The 10533-nt window shown below is 45.1% G+C and overlaps 2 long non-coding RNA genes across 4 annotated transcripts in view; both read right to left on the reverse strand.

The window, feature by feature from the left end:
- LOC142049655 (uncharacterized) overlaps positions 1 to 10533 on the reverse strand; it is a 923484-nt gene that overhangs the window by 597430 nt on the left and 315521 nt on the right. The window lies entirely within an intron of this gene.
- The window catches only part of LOC142049654 (uncharacterized), a 73750-nt gene continuing 73480 nt past the window's right edge, over positions 10264 to 10533 (reverse strand). For 2 of the 3 annotated variants that reach the window (XR_012657813.1, XR_012657812.1), the window contains one exon: positions 10274 to 10362. This is a non-coding gene — a long non-coding RNA (uncharacterized LOC142049654). Of the gene's footprint in view, positions 10363 to 10533 lie in introns of all 3 variants that reach the window. The other variant, XR_012657811.1, reaches the window with a different exon arrangement.

The following is a 10533-nucleotide window of genomic DNA, read 5'->3' on the forward strand; positions in this document are numbered from 1 at the left end:
TTATTCCTTGTTTTGCTTTGCTTGCATGCGCAGATTTTGCTTTACCTATTAAACTGTCTTTGTCTCAACCCACGAGTTTCATCACTTTTACTCTTCCGATTCTCTCCCCCCTCCCACCAGGGTGGGGTGTGAGCAATCGGCTGTGTGGTGCTTGGTTGCTGACTGAGGCTGAACCACAACAAGCCCTAAAGAATACTAAACATAGGAAATTGCTCCATATGTTCTTTACCTGAACATACTGAAAACATGCAGTTTACAGTGGAGATGTGACCTTTTTTTTAATGTAGGCACTCCTATGCCCTTGTAGTAAAACATCCCAGGCTCTGTTTCATCTGTTCATCATCTAGAAGAATAAGTTCTAGCTTCTAGGGATGCAGGAATATAATAATCACTTAATCTAGGTTTCCATTCTGACTTCATCATGTAGGCAGATTGGCAACATAGCAGGATTTGGTCTTGGGACAGTTATACTGAAGATGTGATGTTAGCGTCATAGCCTTCTATGCCAGGTGGCATAAAAAGGATCACTGCAACTTACCCATCACTATTTTTTATACCATTCAGAAAGCGGCATAAAAGATTGGACAAACTACAGTAGGGACCTTGCTCAGCTTTATATCACATCACTTGCCACCTCCTATTATCCTCAGTCTTGACAGTTGGAGACTATAGGTGACTTTGTTTGTTGCTTCCAGATGCAAAAAATCATAAATCTACTTGTAGAACTAGAGGTTGAGTGAGCTATTTTTGGAAGAAGAACAGTAATTCCTACTAACCCAGCAGAGTCTACGTGTTCATCTGCACCTTGATGGCACTGCTGTGCACACAGCAATAGGAAACCCTGTTCTTCCTAGAACATAAGAAATGCCAGAGAGGGCTAAAAGTGATTTTCCCATGTATTATGAATGCCCTGTCAAACCTACTGACTGACCAGAACAGATCTGTTGTTCAAGAAAGGATCAAGCTTGTAAAACCACCATGAACCAAGCTGCTGAAGCTAATATAATATCCATTTTCTGAGCAGAATTGTGAAGATCCCTTAAAAGAAAAAGCATCTATATATCCTTATTTGTTATTGAGTGAATAACATCTATTTGGAATTACAGGTCAGCTGTGGATAAAATGGGATGGGATGTAGAGACAATACCCAGTGCTGGTTAATGGTATGCAGGCATCAAAACACTTGGATGCCCTTAGGGAAACATTTGAAACATAAGCTTATTTGATTAAGCAGCATTTCAATCTTTATTTGGCTAGACGGTAAGCATCTCTTCCTATCACTGGATTAGCATCTGCAAAGTACCAACAGTGAAATGCATAAACACTCACTCAAAGAACAAATTATTGCTTCTCCTACAGTTGCTGTTTTTTTAAAAAAAAATTTGTGCAATAGATCTTTATCTGCTGTGCATATGCCATACATGCACAGTCAGACTACTTAATTCAGAGCTGTTAGATGGTCTTCATTGGAGTCCCAGGTAGTTCCTTCACTTCTAAATCTGTTAAAAGCTTTATAATAGCAGGGTACTGTATACAATACAAAGAACAGTTAATTTGTGGAAATAATTCAAAGGAGAGAGAAAAAGTATCATATGTTTTACTCTTGGACACGACTTAGTGTCTGACTGAAGATTAAAGTACCACTTTATCAAAATAAGCATACTTCCTAGACTTGTCCTGCAGGGAGCAGTGTTTCATAAATGCATAAGCAGGTGGCACAGCACATACTCCCAAAATGGGAGTCTTTGCAAAAGCAGCTTGTCATGGTTTAGCTGGCAGCTCAGCCCCACACAGTCGCTCACTCACTCCCCCACCGGTAGATGGGGGAGAGAATCAGAAGGGTAACGCTCGTGGGTTGGGATAAGAACAGTTTAATAATTAAAATAAACAACAATAGAAATGCAATGGAAAGGAGAACAACGAGAGGCGCAAAGCCCCGGGGGAGGGGGGAAGGGAGGGGAGAGGGGGAACGAACCGCCGGAACAAACCGCACGGGACACAGCCGCCCGCCGACCCGACAACGCGCCGCCTCCGCGCTGCCACTGCCCCCCCTCAATATATTGGTCATGGTGTCACATGGTATGGAATGAACCTGCCATTGGCCAGTCGGGGTCAGCCGCCCCCACCATGGCCCTGCCCCTCCCAGCCCCCCCCCGCCACGCGGCAGAGCATGGGAAGCTGGAAAGGTAGCCGACCCCCACAGTGAGGAGAATTAACCCCTTCTCAGCCAAAACCAGCACATTCTCCACCCCTTATTCCATACCATTTACACCATGCCCAGGTCCCATATGATGCAATACAACCGTACCAACCACCACCCCTCCCCTTCCCATCCTTTAACATAATACAGACATCATTCCCTTAGTTCATGGACCTTCCCTGTAAAATGTCCATTGAGTTCACCCAGTCCATGACTCTGGGCTCCATCTGTTGTATCAGTCTTTCAGGGTGGGAGAGGTGGTGTGTGGCGTTGGGTTGCTGCATACCGAGTCAGTCATCGTTCCATCACTGCTGCACGGCTTGTTTCATAGTTGATCTTCCATGGACAGGGAGGCTCATACTCTGATATCATTGATACAACACAGAGGTGACACACAGTATTAAATAGCAGTACACATTGTGCCATTCAGTTCATTGACTGTTTTCACCCAAAATCAAATCCCCTTGAGGCACACATCGGATTTCTCCATCCTCCTGCATCACCCACCAAGTGCACCCACATCCTCGAGCAAAAGCAATCCCACGAATGGGTTTGCCTTTGCTGGAGGCAGGAAGAACCCAGACTGTTTTGCCCAGCATACTTTTTGTGTGCACTACAGGGACTCTATCCCCTTCCACAGTATGTAGGATTTCTGACTGGGCAGGGCCAGCTCGGTTGGCAGATCCCCTCGTGTTGACTAACCATGTGGCCTTTGCTAAATGTGTATCCCAGTGCTTGAATGTTCCACCCCCCATTGCTCTCAGTGTAGTTTTTAACAGTCCATTGTACCGTTCAATTTTCCCAGAGGCTGGTGCGTGATAGGGGATGTGATACACCCACTCAATGCCGTGCTCTTTGGCCCAGGTGTCTATGAGGTTATTTCGGAAATGAGTCCCATTGTCTGACTCAATCCCCTCTGGGGTGCCATGTCGCCACAGGACTTGTTTCTCAAGGCCCAGGATAGTGTTCCGGGCAGTGGCGTGGGGACGGGATATATTTCAGGCCAGCCGGTGGTTGCTTCCACCATTGTAAGCACATGGCGCTTGCCTTGGCGGGTCTGTGGGAGCGTGATATAGTCAATTTGCCAGGCCTCCCCATATTTATATTTCAGCCATTGTCCCGCATACCACAGAGGCTTTACCCGCTTTGCTTGCTTGATTGCAGTGCACATTTCACATTCGTGGCTAGCCTGTGCAATAGCATCGATGGTCAAGTCCACCCCTCGATCACGAGCCCACCTGTATGTTGCATCTCTTCCTTGATGGCCTGAGGTGTCATGGGCCCACCGAGAGAGAAATAGTTCACCATTACCTTGCCAGTCCAGATCCACCTCAGCCACTTCAATCTTGGCAGCCTGATCTACCTGATGGTTGTTCCAATGCACTTCAGTGGCCCGACTCTTGGGGACGTCAGCATCCACATGACATACCTTTGGAACCAGGTTCGCTACCCGGGCAGCAATATTTTGCCACAGTGCAGAAGCCCAGATGGGTTTACCTCTACGCTGCCAGTTGCTTTGCTTCCACTGCTGCAGCCAGCCCCACAGGGCATTTGCCACCATCCAGGAGTCAGTATAGAGATAGAGCACTGGCCACTTTTCCCGTTCAGCAATGTCTAAGGCCAGCTGGATGGCCTTTACCTCTGCAAACCGGCTCGATTCACCTTCTCCTTCAGCAGTTTCTGCTACTTGTCGTGTAGGACTCCATACAGCAGCCTTCCATCTCCGGTGCTTTCCTGTGGGAAATGCCAAGAACAGTTTAAGTAGGCAAAAACTAATAAAGTAGCGCAAATAGAACAGCCTATTAGAATGTAGCATAAGGTGCATGCTTAGAGCTAGCTGATGAGTAACAGAAATTGTGCGCGTGATCGCGTGAGGAATGTGTCGAAAAGATATAAGCTATAAGATATAGCTTATATATAAAGATATAAGATATCTCCAGAGGGTGAGGGCTTGTGTCCCTTTTCCAATTGCTTTGTCAACACCCCCTTCCCCAGAAAGGGATCCCAATTGTCTGGCTTCTTTTCCCTCTAATTCCAGGCTTCTGGCCCCATTATCCCAGCATTGGAGCAGCCAGCTGGCAATGTGCTCACCTAGACAAGGGCCGAAATCTTTTTCATATCTTGCAGCTCACTCAAGGACAGGGATCGGGTGGTCTCTGTTTCATTTATGACTTCTTCATCTTCTCCTTGTGATGGCCTTCATCCCGTTCTAAACAAGTTGACTTCCACTTCCAGTATTTCTTCTTGTTTATGGGGGTGACTGATACTGGCACGGGCTGATTCTCTGAGCCAGCTCCAGTGCCTGTCCTGGGGGTTTCAGTAGCCACAGTGCCTGTCATTTTGCCTTTCAATCCAGAGACTTTCTCTTCTCCTTGGGAGCACTGAATACTGTTGAGCAGGGCTCGGTATGCATGGGCCAGGCCCCAGCATGTTGCAGTTATCTGTGTCTCTCTGGAGTTCCCAGGGTAACAACATACTTTCTCCAATTATTCTACTAGTTTTTCAGGATTCTGCACTTGTTCAGGAGTGAAACTCCAAAATACTGGGGGTGCCCACTGCCCTAGGTATTTGCCCATGCTATCCCACATGCCCTGGTACCACTCGTAACTATCAAGCCTCGGGGCAGATTTCTGGGTGATATTCTTAAGTTGCTTAGTCAAAACCAAAACAACATGTTCCAAAACTAACTGTAACTATATTCAAGATACAAAAAGGTTGTTGCAATGGAAAGATAACATTCTGTATTTCCTCCATATAAAATCTCTACGAGGAGGAGGTATAATTTATAATTGCCTCAGCAAGGTGGTATCCAAAGTACAGTAACGGTTTCAGCAAAAACCCCAAATACCAGATAAAGCTGAAAACCAGTGTTTGCATAACAAATCTCTTAGGCAAAACATTACTAATCACGGCAGAACACAGCATTCTAAACAAACCAACACCAATCTTGAACACCAACTGCAAAAAGGACAACATGGTGCTGTGACCAGCAGCTGTTATTATCTTAAACCCTGTGAGCCCCACGTTGGGCGCCAAAAAGACTGTTGTGGTTTAGCTGGCAACTCAGTCCCACACAGTTGCTCACTCACTCTCCTACCGGTGGGATGGGGAGAGAATCAGAAGGGTAAAGCTTGTGGGTTGAGATAAGAACAGTTAAAAATTTTAAATAAAATAATAACAGCATCAATAATGTAATGAAAAGGAATGCAATGAGAGAAGCATGAAACCCGGGTTGGGGGGGGAAGGGGGAATGAACAACCAAAACAACCTGCACGTGACACAACCGCTCACCACCCACTGACCCAACACCACCAATCCCCAGGCCACAACTGCCCCCCTGTGTGCTAACTGCCCCGGTCAATATACTGGTCATGGCGTCACATGGTATGGAATGAATATCCCATTGGCCGGTTGGGGTCAGCTGTTTTGGCTGTGGCCCCGCCCCCCAGTCTCTTGCCCACTTGGCAGAGCATGGGAAGCTGGAAAGGTCCCTGACTACTACAGGCACTACAGTGAAGAGAATTAACCCTTTCTCAGCCAAAACCAGCACACTAAATTAATATTGTCATTATTCCAGAAGCATTCATGACTGTCATGATTTTAACTGGGATACAGTTCATTTTCTTCACTGTAGCTGGTAGAGTGCTGTGCTTTGGACTTAGTATGAGCATAATGTTGATAACACATAGATGTTTTGGTTGTTGCTAAGTAGTGCTTGTACTAGTCAAGGACTTTTCCAGCCTCTCATGCTCTGCAGGGTGCACAAGAAGCCATGAGGGGAGGGAGAACAGCCAAGAGAGCAGATCCAAACTGGCCAATGGGATATTCCATATCATATGATGTAATGCCCTGTATATTAATTGGGGGAGTTGGCCGGGGGAAGCAGGAATTGTGGCTTGGGGACTGACAGCATCAGTCAACATGTGGTTAGCGGATATATCACTTGTTTCTTCCCCCCCCGCCCCGAGATTTCATCTCCCTCTCTTGTTTTTTTGGTTTTCATTATATTACTATTTTTATTATTATTGTTATTACTGTTTTATTTTAAATATTAAACTCTTCTTATCTCAACCCATGAATTTTTTTACTTTGGCCCTTCCGATTCCCTCTCCACAGGGGTGGGGGGAGTGAGCGAGTGGCTGTGCGATATTGAGTTTCTGACTGGGGCTAAACCACAACAGTCCTTTTTGGCACCCAGTGTGGGGCCTGAAGGGTTTGAGATAATAACGGTTGCTGGTCACAGCATTGATTCATCTTTTTTCAATATTAGTTTGTCCAGTCTACACCATGCTGATTGTGAAGTACATGTTAAAAATTGGTGTTGGTTTTTGTAGTTTGCTGTGCTTTTCAATGATTAGTAATGTTTTGCCTGGGAGATTTGTTATTAAAACACTAACGTTGAGCTTTATTGGTTATTTGGGTCTTGCATGGAAGCCGTTACTGTACTTAGGGTACCATCTCATGGAGACAATTAGCAATTATACCTCCTCCTCTGAGAGTTTTTTCTATGGAGGAACTACAGAATGGCACCTTAGCTACCATCTTCTATAATGCCTCCTCTTTCATTACAACAACTTTTCAGGATCTTTAACACCCTTGGGTAGTTAAGATACATCTGTTGGTATATCTTGCGCGTATTGTTTCGATTTTTATCTAATGTTAATAAGCAATTTAAGAATATCATCCGGACAGCTGCCCCAAGGCTCGATAGCTATGCGTGGCAGGGTATGTGGGATAGTATGGGGTAATACCTAGGATGGTGGGCACCCCCAGTGTCTTGGGACTTCACCCCTGAACAAGTGCAGAATCCTGAAAAACTAGTAGAATATTTGGAGAAAGTATGTTCTAACCCTAGCAATTCCAGAGAGATACAAATCACTGCAATGTGCTGGGGCCTGCCCCATGCCAGTCGAGCCCTTTCTAACGCTATTCAGTACCCACAAGGGGAAGAGAAGGCCTCTGGATCTACAAAGACAAAGAAAAAGAAAGCGATAAGCACAGAAGCCACTCCAAGCCCCACAACCGGTACAGTGGCTATTCCAACCCCAGTGACAAGCACTGTGGCCACTCAAGCCCTCACAACAGGCGCTGCAGCTGAATCAGAGAATCAAACTGTGCCAGTATCAGTCGTCCCTACACACAAGAAGAAATCTTAGAAGAGAACGTCAACTCATTTAGAAAGAGATGATGAAGAAGCAGGGCCATCACAAGAAGAGGAGGAGGAAAGGGAAGAACTTGTATAAGAAACAGAAACTACCCAATCCCTATCCTTGAGTGAGTTGCGTGATATGTGAAAAGATTTCGGCCGTCGTTCAGGTGAGCACATTGTCACCTGGCTGCTCCGATGCTGGGATAACAGGACCAGTAGCCTGGAATTAGAGGGGAAGGAAGCCAAACAACTGGGATCCCTCTCTAGGGAAGGGGGCATTGACAAAGCAATTGGAAAAGGGACACAAGCCCTCAGCCTCTGGAGGCAACTCCTGTCTGGAGTGAAGGAAAGGTATCCCTTCAAGGACGATATTATATATCACCAGGGAAAAATGGACCACCCTGGAGAGAGGCATCCAGTACCTGAGGGACTGTCGTGGTTCAGCCTCAGCAACTAAACACCACGCAGCTGCTCGCTCACTCTCCCCACCCCTCTGGGATGGGGGAGAGAATCGGAAGAGCAAAAGAAAGAAAAAAAACTTGGGGGTTTAGATAAGAACAGTTTAATAATTAAAATAAAATAATAATGATAATAATGATGATTATTATAGCAATAACAGTAACGATAATATAATAAAAAGGAAAAGGGAAAAAGGGAAAAAACCAGAATCGCAACTGATACAACTGCTCACTACCCGCGACTGACGCTGCCTGTCCTCGAGCCACGATTGCTGATTCCCTCCCCCGGCCAGCTCCTCCCAGTTAACATACTGGGCATGATGTAACATGATATGGAATATCCGTTTGGCCAGTTTCAATCTGCTCTCTTAGCTATGCCCCCCTCCCCTCCTGGCTTCTTGTGCACCTGGTAAAGCATGGGAAGTTGGAAAAGTCCTTGACTAGTAGAAGCACTACCTAGCAACAACAAAAACATCAGTGTATCAATATTGTTTTCATACTAAATCCAAAGCACAGCACTATGCCAGCTGCAGTGAAGAAAATTAACTCTATCCCAGCTGAAACCATGACAGGGACTCACTTCTGAAATCGCCTCATAGACACCTGAGCCAAAGAGCACAGCATTGAGTGGTTGTATCACATCTCCTGTCATGCACTAGCCTCTGGAAAAAGTGAACAGTACAGTTGACTGTTAAACACTACACTGAGAGCAATGGTGGGGTGGAACATTTAAACACTGGGATATACATTTAGGAAAAACCACCTGGTTAGGCAACACAAGGGGATCTGCCAATCGAGTTGGCCCTGCCCAGTCAGAAATCCTACATACTGTGGAAGGGGATAGAGTCCCTGTAGTGCACATAAAAAATATGCTGGGCAAAACAGTCTGGGTTCTTTCTGCCTCAGGCAAAGGCAAACCCATTCGTGGGATTGCTTTTGCTCGAGGACCTGGGTGCACTTGGTGGGAGATGCAGGAGGATGGAGGAGTCCGGTGTGTGCCTCAAGGGGATTTGATTTTGGGTGAAAACAGTCAATGAACTGAATGGAACAATGCGAACTGCTATATAATATTGTGTGTCATCTCTTCTGTGGTTGCTATATGTTGTATGAAGGATACCATAGTACAAACCTCCCAGTCCATGGAAGATGATCCTTGATGAAACAAGCAAAGTGCAGCAGTGATGGAACGATGACTGACTGGGTATGCAGCAACCCAACGCCAGACACACCATCTCTCCCACCCTGAAAGCCTGATACGACAGATGGAGCCCAGAGTCATGGACTGGGTGAACTCAATGGACATTTTAATGGACATTTTACAGGGAAGGTCCATAAACTAAGGGAATGATGTCTGTGTATTATGTCAAAGGATGGGAAGGGGAGGGGTGGTGGTTGGTAAGGTTGTATTGGATGGCATGGGACCTGGGCATGGTGTAAATAGTATGGACTAAGGGGTGGAGAATGTGCTGCTTTTGGCTGAGAAAGGGTTAATTCTCTTCACTGTTGTGCCTGTAGTAGTCAGGGACCTTTCCAGCTTCCCATGCTCTGCCACGTCGGCAGGGGGCCGTGAGGGGCAGGGCCACAGCCATGAGCGCTGACCCCGACTGGCCAATGCGATATTCATTCCATACCATGTGATGCCATGACCAGTATATTAATCGGGGCAGTTGGTGTGCAGGGGGGCAGTTGCGGCTTGGGAATTTTCGGTGTTGGGTCAGCGGGCAGTGAGCAGTTATGCCACGTGCGGGTTGTTTTGGTTGTTCATTCCCCTTTCCTCCCGGCCCAGGTTTCATGCCTCTGTCATTGTTTTCCTTTCCGTTGCATTGTTGATGCTGTTGTTATTTTTTAATTTTAATTAGTAAACTGTTCTTATCTCAACCCACGAGCTTTACCCTTCTGATTCTCTCCCCCATCCCACCGGTGGGGGAGTGAGCGAGCAGCGGTGTGGGGCTGAGTTGCCTGCTAAACCACAACATCTAGGCAGAAAGGAGCTTATATAACATATATTTATATGGAATAGTCTAAGTTATACTGAAATGTTAAGTTCTTTATATCATACTTTGCTCTTTATTTGACAAACTTCTCTTGTATATAAAGAAAAGAACCAGCTTCTACTGAGATAATTTGTATATGCAAGGCTGATAAGTTTAAACAAGATAGTGAATATAAAATTACCATCAAAGATAAACCGTAATCTTTAAAGTTGCAGCTTATTTCAAACATTCCTTTTGATAGATTCCTAGTACATTAATTTTTTACAATTATGAACACCCCAATTCTATATATAGGGAAGTTTTCAACACATTCAATTGGAGACATCAAAAACATTTTAAATAGACATCATAAAATGCATCTGTAGGTTAAAGGTAAAATTTATTAGGAGATTAAGAGATGTATTATATATGGACTATAAATATAGCACAGCTGAATTTATTCACAGCCAATGCCAACCTATTTTGTAGATACCCTTGTTCTTGTGTTCCAAGAAAATTTGCACCGTAAGACTTTGATTTAGGTTTTTGGAATCTTCTTCTCTTCGTCATCATAGCTCCAACCTGAACATTACAGGGGAAATGGTGGGGGGCAGGATGAAACAAGAAACAAAGAGAATTCTAAATATTCTCAGCATACAATATAGAGCAAATGCAAGTTAAACCTTTTAACTTTAATATCTTTTTCTCCAGATAGGCATCTACTAGTTTATTCCTTTGTAGTTGGCAGCAGAG

The sequence above is a fragment of the Phalacrocorax aristotelis genome, chromosome W (genome assembly GCF_949628215.1).
Source record: "Phalacrocorax aristotelis chromosome W, bGulAri2.1, whole genome shotgun sequence".
NCBI classification, from domain to species: Eukaryota; Metazoa; Chordata; class Aves; order Suliformes; family Phalacrocoracidae; genus Phalacrocorax; species Phalacrocorax aristotelis.